The 14,036-nt window shown below is 36.9% G+C and overlaps 1 non-coding gene across 1 annotated transcript; it reads left to right on the forward strand.

The window, feature by feature from the left end:
* The first annotated feature begins 375 nt into the window (after window positions 1-375).
* Window positions 376-482, forward strand: LOC137965248 (small nucleolar RNA R71). The gene has a single exon (XR_011116038.1). It is a non-coding gene; the product is annotated as a small nucleolar RNA R71 (small nucleolar RNA).
* The last annotated feature ends 13,554 nt before the right edge of the window (window positions 483-14,036 follow it).

Genomic DNA, 14,036 nt, shown 5'->3' on the forward strand with positions numbered 1-14,036 from the left:
GATGAACTAGATGGACACATTTGTGTGGGATGAGATGAACCAGAGCATATGGCACAGATAGTAGATGGGTTAGGAGCATGTGAACTCTTGGGCACCATAAGGGCATCAATTTTTTTAGTCAACCCCTCAATCTTGGCCATCAGCATGGGTGTTTCACTAACATCGTAGAGACCCCCTCTTTTGGCTTCGTGGGATCTCCTAACAACATTAAATGATGAACCCCATTGCTGAGATTGATCACTCAACGTTTAAAAGAAGTCCCACGCCTCACTAGCACTCTTACCCATCAAACTCCCACCACTCGTTGCATCTACCATGGATCTAACCTGGGGTGTAAGACCTTGATAAAAGTATTACACTAAATGCCATTTCTCAAACCCATGATGCGGACACCTACGGATCAAATCCTTCCATTTCTCCCAAGCCTCATAAAAGTGTTCACCCTCCTGCTGCATAAAGTTGGAGATTTCTCTCCTGAGAGCTGTAGTTCTCGAAATGGGAAAGTACTTGGACAAAAAATTTGTGACTAATGTGTCTCATGAAGTAATGTTGCCCACCTCCAAGGAATTAAGCCAAGACTTGGCCTTATCCTTAAGTGAAAATGGAAAAAGTCTTAACCGGATAGAGTCATTTGAGAAATTCTGGAATTTGAAATTCGCACAGATATCTAAGAATTCCTTGATGTGGTAATAAGGGTCACCCTTCTCCAACCCATATAGTGTAGGGAGAAGTTGGATCACACCCGGTTTCAACTCATAATTGGTGGCAGTAGTCGGTGGCAATATAATGCAAGAAGGTGATGTGAAGTGGGATGGGATAGAATAATCCCTTAGGGCTCTACGGTCACCTGCTGCAGGTAACTGTAATGGTTCACCCTGATTGGCCATGGTAGATCCTAACTTGACTTCAGGTGTTTTCCTACAAATATGTTCTACCTCTTCAACAAAGGGAGCTAATGGTTCACCTAGGGAGCGGCGCCCGTGCATAAAAACACAAAAAAAAACAAAACTAACTATCAAATTAAGCTAACAAACTCACTACTGAAAATACGAACGAACTAGAAGAAATAAAAATAACTCCCTACAAAATCACCAAGATAAAATTATGAAAGAAAAAAATAAAATAAAATAAAATAAAAATAAATCTAACCTAAGACCATGGAGAACAAAGAAATATACTTAATACGTGCCTCCCCGGCAATGGCACCAAAAACTTGATGTGAAATTTAATTACATCGGCTTTTATACCTCACAAGCGTACGAATCGTTCATGTAATCTAGCAGGAAGCGAGGGTCATATCCACAGGGAGGACTGAATTTTGTGTATTCTTCAGTCAACTAGCCTAACCAAATATGATGAATTAATCTGAACTAAACACTAATTATATCCTAAATTATCAAGCAATAATCTGATTAACTACTTGCACAACAGGAAACGTCAACTCTGGATTTTACCGTGATACTTACCTCTCTCGAGTGCCACGTAACCACGAATCCGGATTCTCAATCCTTGCGTCTAGCCCCTCTCGGGCACCTAGAGTTAATGATAGAGATCGGATTACAATAGAATGTAGAGAATCAATATCCTATTATGATGATGCTAAAATTATCAACTCTGGATTTTATCGTGATTTGTGCCTCTCTCGAGCGCCACGTAACCACAAATCCAATTTCTCAATCCTTGCGTCTATCCCCTCTCGGGCGCATAGAGTGAAAGACAGAAATCGGATTAAAATACCAAAATCCAACCTAGATTACAATCCTACCCTAACTATCTAATTTAATCAAATATCTGGAAAACAAATATTCGATAAACATTAATTCTCAAATCAAATTTATTAAACATTCAAAACCTTAAGTTCAAACTATAGGAAAATTAAATTCCAAAATGACGGATTACACCCCTTCTCCTTCCTCTCGCTCGGGCAGCAGACTCGTTCTCACGGGTGCTGCAATTTCCCAAAATTGATGGCTTCGGGTAGCAAGAGCGAGTGGCCGGAGGTAGAGACAACACCGGCGAAGAAGGATAGAAACCCACGGACGGAGGTGACGACCGGCGAAGAACGGAACAGAGCTGAAGTTCTCTAACCGGCTCTCTCAAGTCTCGGTCGGAGTCGAAATAGCTCTCGAAATGGTCAAAAAAGGGTAATCGACGCCAGAGGATGGTCGGAATGCGAAATAGGCACCGGAGGAGCCCTCTTGGGTCACCTCTCGGCCTGGTGAGCAGAAACTGGCAGTGTCAAACTCACCGCGACAGAGACTCTCTCGAGCTCTCCTCGGGTCTGTTCTCGGTTGCCGAACGGCGGTGGACGACGGTGGCACGACGAACGACGGCTGGAAATCCTCTCAGGTCTCCCTTCTTTCGGTCGGCGGCCTCCCCTGTTTCGGTCGACGGTCCCCCGCTTTTCAATACGATTTGCCCTAAAAACTCACCTCCCTTTCACTAATGGCATTTTGGTAAAAATCTCCTTCTCCACCAAAATTCTCCTGAAATTCCATAATTGAATCCATAAAAAGCATTTCAGGAAGAAATAAACCCTAAAAGCAATGAAATATAATTCAAGAGAGAAAAATATGCAATATAGACAGTGATTAATTCCAAATTCAATAAATGCACCTTTCATTTGAAAATCGATAAATAACCACCTATTACACAATTATAAGGGTTATTCTATTATAATTAACCTAGTTCTCATGTCAGAATATGGCATCTATCAGTCTACTATTCGAAGTGCCTCAGTGGCGATTGCAGAAATGAGGTGCTGCTCAACCAACTATTTGAGGAATTTTAGTGGACTTAAAGCAGCAACAAATGTGAAATTTGACTCAGAGATGTCCTTCTTGGGAAAGGAGAGCAGTGCTGCACTTCAACACTCCATTGTTGTCAAATTTTTAAAACAAAGTCTGATGGTTTCTTTTGCAAATGTTGTTGCCAGAGCAATCCAAAATGTACACGGGAATTATTTTGGTGTGTACTGTTCTTTTGGAATTCGCAGCGAGTTGATCAGTGACAAGGTGAGGACAGATTTTTATAAGGCAGCTATTCTGAATAGTCCTTCTCTCATGAGCCATGCCACAGTTCTGGATGTTGGTTCTGGTATTGGAATACTGAGTTTATTTTCAGCTCAAGCACTTGGTGCATTCCTCTGACCAAGGTTCCCTCTTGCACTAGAAGGGGACAGAAATGCTTATGGCAGCAAGGGATTCTCTCAGGCACAAGGCGTCAGCATACAGACACTACTTCCGAGCTTAAGGACAAGCTCATTCTTCTGGGGGGGTGTAATTTTATGCACATAATAACATTATTATTTTAGTTTTTTTATTTAATTTACTTTATTTATTTCAGTTTTAGGCCACAAGGGTATTTTTGGAATATTTTATTTATAGGCTATTTTTATAATATTTTATCTGAAACCCTAACAGGGTGAACCCTATTTAAAGGGTATGAGTAATGAGAAAGACAAGCTTTGAGAATTAGGTTAAATCTAGCGTAAACAGGCTTTTTCTTGATCTCGAGGTTAGGGTTTTCCTAAAACACCCACGTATTCTCTCATCCTCCATTCATCTTCGTCTTCCCCATGTCTTCCTACTATCCCTACAGTAATGCATGGCAGACCCGTAACCCGTGGCAGATCCAAGATCCTCCCAACGAATCCTTGTGTCAGATCCGGGACCATAACATAAACTTTCCCCAAAATTCTATAGTCCATTTCAGATTGCGGATCGTGTTGGCAGTGTTGCTTATAGGCTGCAACTTCCCCCAGATGCTAAGATTCATAATGTTTTCTATGTCTCCTTTTTGAAGCCATTCAAGGGAGACTCACCTCTGTTACATACACCCTTGCCACCATTGGAGGATGGTCGTGTGTTGCCAACTCTAGTTTTTTGTTTTGCAGGCTCGCCGTGTACACGATTCATGGGAGATTTTAGTCCAGTGGGCGAAGACCGACCCTGCTGAAGCATCATGGGAACTGTTAGAAGCCTTCCGTGCTGTCTATCCCAACTTTGAGCTTGAGGACAAGCTCTTTCTCCAGGAAGGGGGTGATTTTATGGACTCTATATCAGGTCGAGTGATTAGTAGACGTCATGGGTAAATCATGTAATTTTCTGATTTAAGTACTTTGTTGGTTTATATGTAATTTCCTTTCTTTTCATGGGCCTTGTTATTGGCCTTTGCTTTGTACTCAAACCCTAGTCCTCTCTTATAAGGGGGACGAATGCTTGAATGGAATTAAGCTTGATCATTAGTCTTAAATCAGATATCAGATACTCTCTCTTCCAAGGAGGTCCAAGGTGCAAGCTTCCTTGAAAAGCTTGAGTCTTCTCAACCATAGGGCATTCTAAAAATCCCAAACCTCACTCAAGGATGAATTCCAATCTAGAACCAATAGGAGATCGCCGAACGACTCGATCCATGGCTAGGGACCTTAACAAACACCTTCTTCTAGATAGGCATATTTGGAGGGAAAAGTTGTTTCTGGTGTTGGTAATGACCAGTTGTTCTTCTATCTCCTTTATTATTTTTTGGGATAGAGGTAAGTGTCTTGGTGCCATTGGTTGGACTATCCATTATGTTGGCCAAGTTAATTCTCTAGGTCAAGTTCTTCGACCGTTATGCTTTCTAAATATCCAATATTTTTGGATAATTTTGTGATTTTCTTGGAATCTTTAATTGGAACTTTTTCAATGTTGACCTCTTGCTATTACGCATACAAGTATATGCATAACTCTTCTTCTTGGTTGAATTCCATTTTTTTTACCAGTTATCGATATAGATTTTTTATGACAAAGTATCTTGGATATATTTGTCATCAAGGTCTATTTGGAGATTGGGCCAGGTCATGAAAGATACTGGACCTAATCCTAAATTTTCTCTTACTCCTCCTAAGAGATTTTTTTTCAAAATTGTATTTTACCGAATTATCGACAATAGTTGCGATAAAAGGTACATTTTGATGGATTCATATTTAAGGGGTGTAACCCTCTGCGTACTAATCCATAATGAACATATTTTAATCTTTTTAGCTTCGCTAAATTGAATTCCTATAATAATCTATACCAAAAGGTACCTGAATCAGTATCTTGGATTTCTACTGATAGTTCTTTTTGAAAGACAAAAGATTTCTTTTGGAATTCAATCTAATCTCTATTATAGACTTCAGTTATCCTAGAGATACTAATTGTCCATTTTTGTCCATCCTGCATTAGATTAGGATGTTCTTCATATTCTCCACTAGCTTCATGATAAACATGAATACTATTCTCTAGAGAGATACATTCAATTCCTATTGGTCTAGTCATCTTAGGAATTGTAGACAAGACACAGTCTCTTCTAATTTTTGGAATAAGACTATTAGTAGTCATTCCAAATGATGAATAGTGATCAACGGGGTAGTATAATGTTTTACTAGATCCCTAAGTTCAACTTTATTTGTTATCTTTTCGATTTCGGTCAATAATTGAGACCTATCTACATTTTGAAGTTTTTTAGTTTATTCTATTTTTATTATAATAGCTTGAATTTTTCTTTCGTTGGTTTTATTTTGAAAACCTTTGCTTTTAATTTTCAGATGGGTTCAAGAACCTAAGAATTTTTAAATTGTCTTTCTACATATATTTGTTGATCATTTAGAGTGTTTACCATAGGTTTGGTAAAATTCTCTTTTAATTCTTTGAGATGAGTTATTAATTCTTCTTGAAGAATTTCTATTATAGTTTTTATTTCGATTTCTAATCCTTAGCATAAGAAACTGACATATTCTGGAGATTATTTTTCACTATAGCTTTTCAAGTAAAAGCTATGGTGTATATCTCCAACTAAATCGACAATATTATTTAATATCGGATTTTCTTCACGATGCCATCCATGTGGATAGCCTAGAATTGGACATACCTGAGTTTGTCTTGTTTTGAGTATAGTATTACTCGAAGGATTGTTAAGTCCTTTTTTACTCATAAATTGTGTTTTCCAATACATTTTGTTCCAAATGTATGGGATTTGACTTGTTTCTTTAGGAAATTCGTATATCACAGTCGTTTTCAAACTACCAGGGTATAACAAATTCCATATTCATGCTCTTGTGGATGTCGGAATTATATATTGTCTAGCCCGGAACACACTACTTCCAGACAATCTGTGGAAGCCACTCCCATAACTACCACGACTGACAATCAGTTGAGGTGAAAATTCTAACACTCCCACATGAAGCAAGAAAAATTCACCTTTGCATTGGAAGCGAAAGATTTTTGAGTCCTTCATTACTCAGTCTATGAACTACAATTAATACAGGACCAAAGTTAGTCCTCGAAAATACTTAGTTAACGTTTCACACCCTTGTAGAACAAACACCTGACTATTATCATCTAAAATGTCATACTAGACAAGAAATTAATGGAGATATTGTGTTTGCCTATGCAATTAAGCCATCCTAAGTTTATGAAATTTCAAGAAACGCTCACACTCTCCATCAACATTTCCAAAAGCGCGACAAACGTGGCGAGGTTCCACCCTTAGAACCCCTCCTCGTTACCAAAACTACCGAAAAAGAAGTTCAAACTTCTTGAATCTACTTGCTCTGAAAAACCTTTAGAATGGTGGTCCAAACAAAAACCATTTGCAGATCTTGAGCTTATTGATTTTGATAAGTTAATTCAAGTAAAACCAATGGTCTATACGCCCTCAGATGTTGAAGAATTCTCACATCAAATAAACGATTTCCTCTCACAAGAACTTATAAGAACAAGTCACTCTCCGCATACCTCTCCTACATTTCTAGTTTGAAATAATGCAGAGATAAAACACGAAAAAGCCAGAATCATCATTAACTATAAAAAGGTTAATGAAGCCAAGAAGATGGATAACTACTATCTCTCTAACAAGGAACGGTTAATAACATCCATTAGAGTAAAACAATGCTTTTCCAAATTTTATTGCAAATCAAGATTTTGGCAAATTTGTCGTATAGAACATGTCATTCCTCTTACTGGATTCAGTTGTCCGTCTGGACATTATGAATGGCTTGTAATGCCCTTGGGGATAAAACAAACTCCTAATTTATTCTAAAGAAGAATGGATGATATCCTGAAACCATTCTTTAAATTTTGTATACTATATGTTGACGACATCTTAATTTTTTCAGAAACAAGAGAACAACATACAAAATAATGAATACAAGTTTTAGAAGCTTTAAAAAATGCTGGAATAGCACTCAACAAAATGAAAACTGAAATGTATTGTACTAAGATAGATTTCTTAGGATTAAACATTTCCTCAGGAGAAATAATTCTCCAAAATCATTTTCTGGAAAACATTTCTTCATTTCCAAATGATATTGAAGATATAAAACAACTTCAAAGGTTTTTAGGTTATCTTACATATGCTGAAAATTTTATACAAAATTTAGCAGAAATTCGAAATCCGTTTCAACAGAAGTTAAAAACAGACTTTTAGATGAGAATGGACTCCCGAAGACAGTACAAGAGTAATTTGGATCAAACATATGTTAACAAAACTTCCCACATTAACATTACTAGATCTAAATGTGTTTCTCATTTTAGAAATAGATGCTTCAGATCACACTTGGGCAGCTGTATTAAAATGCAGAGACAATGATTTAGAAAAAATATGCAAATATACTTCTGGAACATTTAAGCAGCTGAAATAAATTATCATTCTTACGAGAAAGAAATCTTGGCTGTAAAAAATGGTATTAAGAAATTATTTATATATCTTTCACCTAAGGGATTTCTATTGTGTACTGATTGTAAAAAATTTGTAGGTTTTATGAAACAAAACCTCAAAGATTCACTTTATTGAGGGAGATTACTCTAGTGGAAACAATGTTTTTTTCAATTCTCTTTTATTGTTGAACATATTAAAGGAGAAGAATATTTTACTTGATACTTTGACATGAGAATTTTCTTGTCTTATAGACAGAAAATAAGGCAACTAGTCCACTCAATGATTACCTATGTGATTTAGTGGTGGCAATTACTACACTGACGGCATTACTCTCCACCCTACAATCCTTATTTGACAATCTCCTAGTTCTTTTCGAAAGAGGAGATATTGATGAGAACTGTGCTTGATATGGGTATAATGCTGAAAAAATAGCTCTCAAAGTTAAGTAATTAACTCAAGAATTACAAGAACTACATATACAACATGAATCGCCAAGTTCTTCCGGGACTTCTACTGGATCTCCATTGCGAGAAAAGGAAGACATAACGACTGTTTTCACTAAGCAAACAAATGATTGTATTACTCTATTGAGTCAAGGTCGACCCGGGAATTCTACGAGTCATGCTAGGCATGAGAAGGAAATAACAACTCAGTCTTCCCGCAAGACAGAGGAATTAGGGACTTCTACCTACCAGTCTCGAGCTAGAAAGGAAGCCGTTAAAACGGATCCTCCTCAAGAGAAAATGGAAGTGCTTGCGAAGGAAAAATCTTTCAATGTACATTTGGTTACCCCATCTGAATTCACTCGATTGAAAGCCTGAGTAAACTAGAACATAGTGAGAAAAGTGAGTTTGATTTTCTTCGAAAAATAAGGTCGCTTAAACTCACTGATATCATCTCTAAAGAACTGTCACTAAGGCCTAACACCTGTTTGTGCTAGTTCTAAAGAGACTATAGATCATCAATCTCAATTCCAAGTTTGTAATGAAAATATTGGTTTAGGGATTCACACTCTTTATGACTACTAATTCCAGTGGACTCTGGACCAGTACAATCATATACCCAGAAACTGATCCAAAGTATATTCGGATGTTATTCGACTATGGATTCAACAGTCAAATTCTCTTTCAAGTGAACGATTGGACACCATTGGAGTTACTACCCAAAGAAATTACTGAAGCTTGCAAGGCATTTAGCTCAGTGGTGAAGTGGAAGATGATCTAACTAAAAGTCGTTTTGACAATTGTTGAAGTAACTAGGCCAGATAAGTTCTTATCGAGCATTTCGGTAATTACTATTGAGACCCTTGAAAAAGATGGCGTACTACCCCAGTTCAACCCGAAAATCAAGCCAAAGATGAAGGATTGCCCTGAATCAAAATGGTGTTATCGTTGAGTTATCGGCATTATGATCATTATTAGTATCTTCAGAAACTGATCCTATTAAAGAAACCTTATGTCTACAAGACGTTCGTCCCATTGACGATCGTATCTAAAAGTTTCAAGGAGAAATTGTATGCAGAATCCTTATGCCATGAAACTTTTAGATACGATCGTCAATGGGATGGACGCCTTGTAGATGTAAGCTTTCTTCTTAAGGATCAGTTTCTAAAGATGCTGAACAATAATCCTAATGCCAATAGCTTGACGATAACATGTTATGGTCCTGGGGTTAAATACCTATGTCTTCCGCTCCTACCAGGCCGATCTTTTGGGTAGTATTGGCTAGGTGCTTAACATTTGGTATCAGAGCAGGCGCTATGTCCCGTGTTCGAGTCCCCGCGTGCGTAGGAGGACCACACGCCCCTGGTGTTGGGCCGTAAGGGATTATGGGATCCTGACCTGACTCTCGTTACTGTGTTATTTTCGTCGTGGTCGCGGCTCGGGCGGGCGGGGTGTGTTGTTATGGTCCTGGGGTTAAGTATCTATGTCTTCCGCTCCTACCACACCGGTCTTTTGGGTAGTATTGGCTAGGTGTTTAACATAACACCATTTTGATTTAGGGCAATCCTTCATCTTTGGCTTGATTTTTGGGTTGAACTTGGGTAGTTCACCATCCTTTAAGGGTCTCAATAGTAATTACCAAAATGCTTGGTAAGAACTTATTTGGCCCAGTTACTTCAACAATTATCGAAACGAATTTTACCATTGAGCTAAATTTCTTTGGGTAGTAACTCCAACGGTGTCCAATCGTTCACTTGAAGGAGAAATTGAACGATGAATCCATAGTCAAATAACATCCGAATATACTTTGGATAAATTTTTGTGTATATGACTGTCCTATTCTAGAATCCATTAGAATCAGTAGTCATAAAGGGAGTGTGAATCCCTACACCAATTTTTTCATTCCAAACTTGGAATTGAGATTGATGATCTATAGTCTCTTTAGAACTAGCACAAACAAGTGTTTTAGGCCTTAGTGATAGTTCTTCGGAGATGATATCAATGAGTTTAAGCGGCCTTATTTTCTAGAAAAAATCAAACTCACTTTGCTCACTATCTTCTGGTTTACTCAGGCTTTTCAACCAAGTGAACTCAGATGGGATAACCAAGCGTGCTTGGAAAGATTTGTCCTTTGTAAGCACTTTTGTTTCCTCTTGAGGAGGATCCATTTTAACCGTTTCCTTTCCAGCCCGAGACTGGTAGGTAGAAGTCCCTAATTCCTCTGTCTTACGGGAAGACTGAGTTGTAATTTCTTTTTCCTACCTAGCATGGCCGATAGAAATCTCTGGTCAACCTTTACTCAGTAGAGTAATACAATCATCCATCTGCTAAGTAAATTAGTCATTATGGCTTTTTTTCTCTTGATAGAGATTCGGTATGTTGAATTTATGTAAAAGTGAAATAATTCATTGACATCAATAACTTGTTGTAATCAGAGTACATGAACCTCTATTTATAATAGAGGAAGGTAGTAGAGTCCAATTACAATAAAACTACCCTTGTCCCAATTACACCCAAACTCTAACACTTAAAGATAAGTCCTAACATAATTAAATAACTCAATATAGATAAAAGACAAACATAACTCAAACTAAAACTCTTCTTGGTCATGACCCTGAGATACTTTTACAAGTCCTTCTTGATCTTCCAACCGATGTGATAAGGATGTCAGCTCATGGTAATCATTGTGGGTCCTACTTCTTATGAGCTTGGGCCCATCTTGTGGGCCTTCCTTGGTCGTGTGGGCTTGTGCTTATCTTCCAACACTCCCCCTCAAGCTGGGGGGTGAGAGAACAACATGAACTCCCAACTTGCTGCAAATGATGTATAGAATATTTTTATATAAAATGGCACATCTTCCAATATGCCTTCATCTTCCAACATTCCCCCTCACGTTGTTTCGTCCTTCTATGAGGCCCTGTGGCATAAGTGAGAGTAAAAATCACTCCTAGCCGGTAAGCCATTGCTTCATACTCCAGTCCTAATGTTGGATGTAGGGCACACTCCGTCTTCTATCGGTAGTGTGTCTATCAGCATTGCTCTGAAGTGTCCACCACCATGTTCCTCCACAGGACAACGACTCTCAAGTGGTAGGAGTTATAAAAGTCAATACAGGTAGGGGGGGAGGGGGGATAATGTAGATGTAATAATAAGTTCCTTCGTCATGGACTTCCAACCACAAATAATTTTGATCTTTTTGACGGGGATGAAGTTCCTCCGTCATGGACTCCCAAACTAAAATAATTTTGATCTTTTTGATGGGGTAAAATAAATGATGACATGAGGCGACCTCTTCTTCAATAATAATGTCCCCAAAGAGACATAATAGCTGCAGCTGAATATAACACGACCATCTTCCAACACATATAACATGAACCAAAATAATAAACCTTGTAGAAGAACCCATGAAATAATCCGATATAAAAATTTCTTCATTGATGCACAAGCTTCATCTTTTGTGCTCACCCTTTCTTGAATATTTTTGTCACATAAAATTATCATCAACATAAAGAACAAAATATCTATTTCTTGTACTTCTTCTACTTCTCTCCCTCAAGCTAGGAGGTAATGGCAGTGAACCCAACTTGAACAAAATATCATAGATGTAGAAATAGGCCCAAATAATAGAGATGTATAAATAAGCCCTCAAACCAGGGAGAAATGAGATATTTTCCTGATATATCAACTCAAAAAGTGACGCAAAACAATTGGCATAAATTCGGTTTTGTCAATGTAACAGAATACCAGCATGACCTTTGATTCTTCCAATTCGAATATATCTTTCAATAAAGATCAGATTGACATGAAATATTTTCCTGTTGAAATTAGACTATCTTTCATCCAAGTATTACTAAATTCATAAAATATAATTTTCAGAAGATAAATAATCTGATATATTTCATTTTCTGTCATCTGGCCGAACTAAGTATTGTTTCTCCTTTTTTTTCCAGAATGACCATCGACTCTTCCAAGAATAATATCTCCTTGGAAAAAAATCCTACCGAGAATTGGTTGAATAGGTAAGAAAATAGACTTATGTATATTTATTTTGTTATATAATTCTCCATATAAAGTCTCTTTCTTGATAGCATAAAATACCCCGGAAGTTGAGGCTTTCTATTGCAGCTCAAACCTCTTTTGCAATCTGACCTTTGCTACTTCAAATATCGATTTCACTTTAAAGATAACTCAGATAAAAAATTGCTTGAATCGGTAAAAGAATGTAATTGTAGACATTTTTTTATATATATTTATCCATATAAATTATAGTTCTTGTTAGCAAAAAATACCTCGGAATCTGAAGATTGTTGCTGATTCTCGAACCTTTTTTTCAATCTGACCTTTGCTGCTTCATATATTGATTTCTATTTGTAGATAACTCAGATGAAAAATTGGTTGAATAGGTAAAAGAATATACTTATATATATTTATTTTGATTAATATTTTTCCATATAAAGTCTAGTTCTTTATAGCAAAAAATACCTCAGAATCTGAAGATTGCTGCTGCTCCTCAAACCTTTTTTCCAATCTGACCTTTGCTCATTCAAATATCTATATCTCTCTATATATAACTCCGATTGGAACAAATAGGTTTTCTATGGAAATTAGACTCAAATATATTTCCGTCAATATATAATTTGAAATATAAAAAACTACGGATAGAGGTAAAAAATGCAAAGAAAATTACAGGTATAGGGACTAAAAAAAATAAATACCAACCTAGACTTAGGGTTTAGGGTTTAGAGAAAAGGATCACATTACCTCTGTGACAGAACCTGTTCTGATACCATGTTGAATTTATGTAAAAGTGAAATAATTCATTGACATCAATAACTTGTTGTAATCAGAGTACATGAACCTCTATTTATAATAGAGGAAGGTAGTAGAGTCCAATTACAATAAAACTACCTTTGTCCTAATTACAACCAAACTCTAACACTTAAAGATAAGTCCTAACATAATTAAATAACTCAATATAGATAAAAGACAAACATAACTCAAACTAAAATTCTTCTTGGTCGTGAACCTAAGATATAGATACTTTTGTGAGTCCTTATTGATCTTCCAACTGATGTGATACGGATGCCAGCTCATGGTAATCATTGTGGGTCATATTATGGGCTTGGGGCCATCTTATGGGCCTTCCTTGGTCGTATGGGTTTGTGCTTATCTTCCAACACGATAGAAGTCCTGAAAGAACTTGGTGATTCATGCCATATATGTAGTTCTTGTAGCTCTTGAGTTAATTACTTAACTTTGAGAGCTATTTCTTCAACATTAAACCCATATCGGGTACAGTTCTCATCAATATCTCCTCTTTTCGAAAGAACTAGAAGATTGTCTAATAAGGATTGTAGGTACCATCAATGTAGTAATTGCCACTACTAAATCATGTAGGCAATCGTTGAGTGGATAAGTTGCCATCTTTTCTTTCTATAACACAAGAAAATTCTCGAGTCAAAGTATCAAGTAAATAATTTTTTTCTCCTTTAATATGTTCAATAATAAAAGAAAATTGAAAAAACCATTATTGCCTTTGGAGTAATCTTCCTCGGCAAAGTGAATCTTTGAGGTTACGTTTTATAAAACCTACAAAGCTTTTACAATCGGTATGCACTAGAAATTCCTTAGGTGAAAGATATATAAAGAATTTCTTGATACCATTTTTTATAGCCAAAATTTCCTTCTCATAAGAATGATAATTTATTTCAGTTGCTTTAAATGTTCCAAAAGTATATTTACCACTGCCCAAGTGTGATATGAAGCATCTTTTCTAAACTAAGAAACACATTTGGTTTTGGTAATATTAATGTGGGAAATTCTGTTAACATATGTTTGATCCAAATTACTCTTGTACTGTCTTCGGGAGTCCATTCCCATTTAGCAGTCTTTTTTAACTTCTGTTGAAAAGGC

This window comes from Aristolochia californica, unplaced genomic scaffold, assembly GCF_029961685.1.
Source record: "Aristolochia californica isolate CCGP_79_NKW_82.1479 unplaced genomic scaffold, dmAriCali1.0.hap1 SCAF_1, whole genome shotgun sequence".
NCBI classification, from domain to species: Eukaryota; Viridiplantae; Streptophyta; class Magnoliopsida; order Piperales; family Aristolochiaceae; genus Aristolochia; species Aristolochia californica.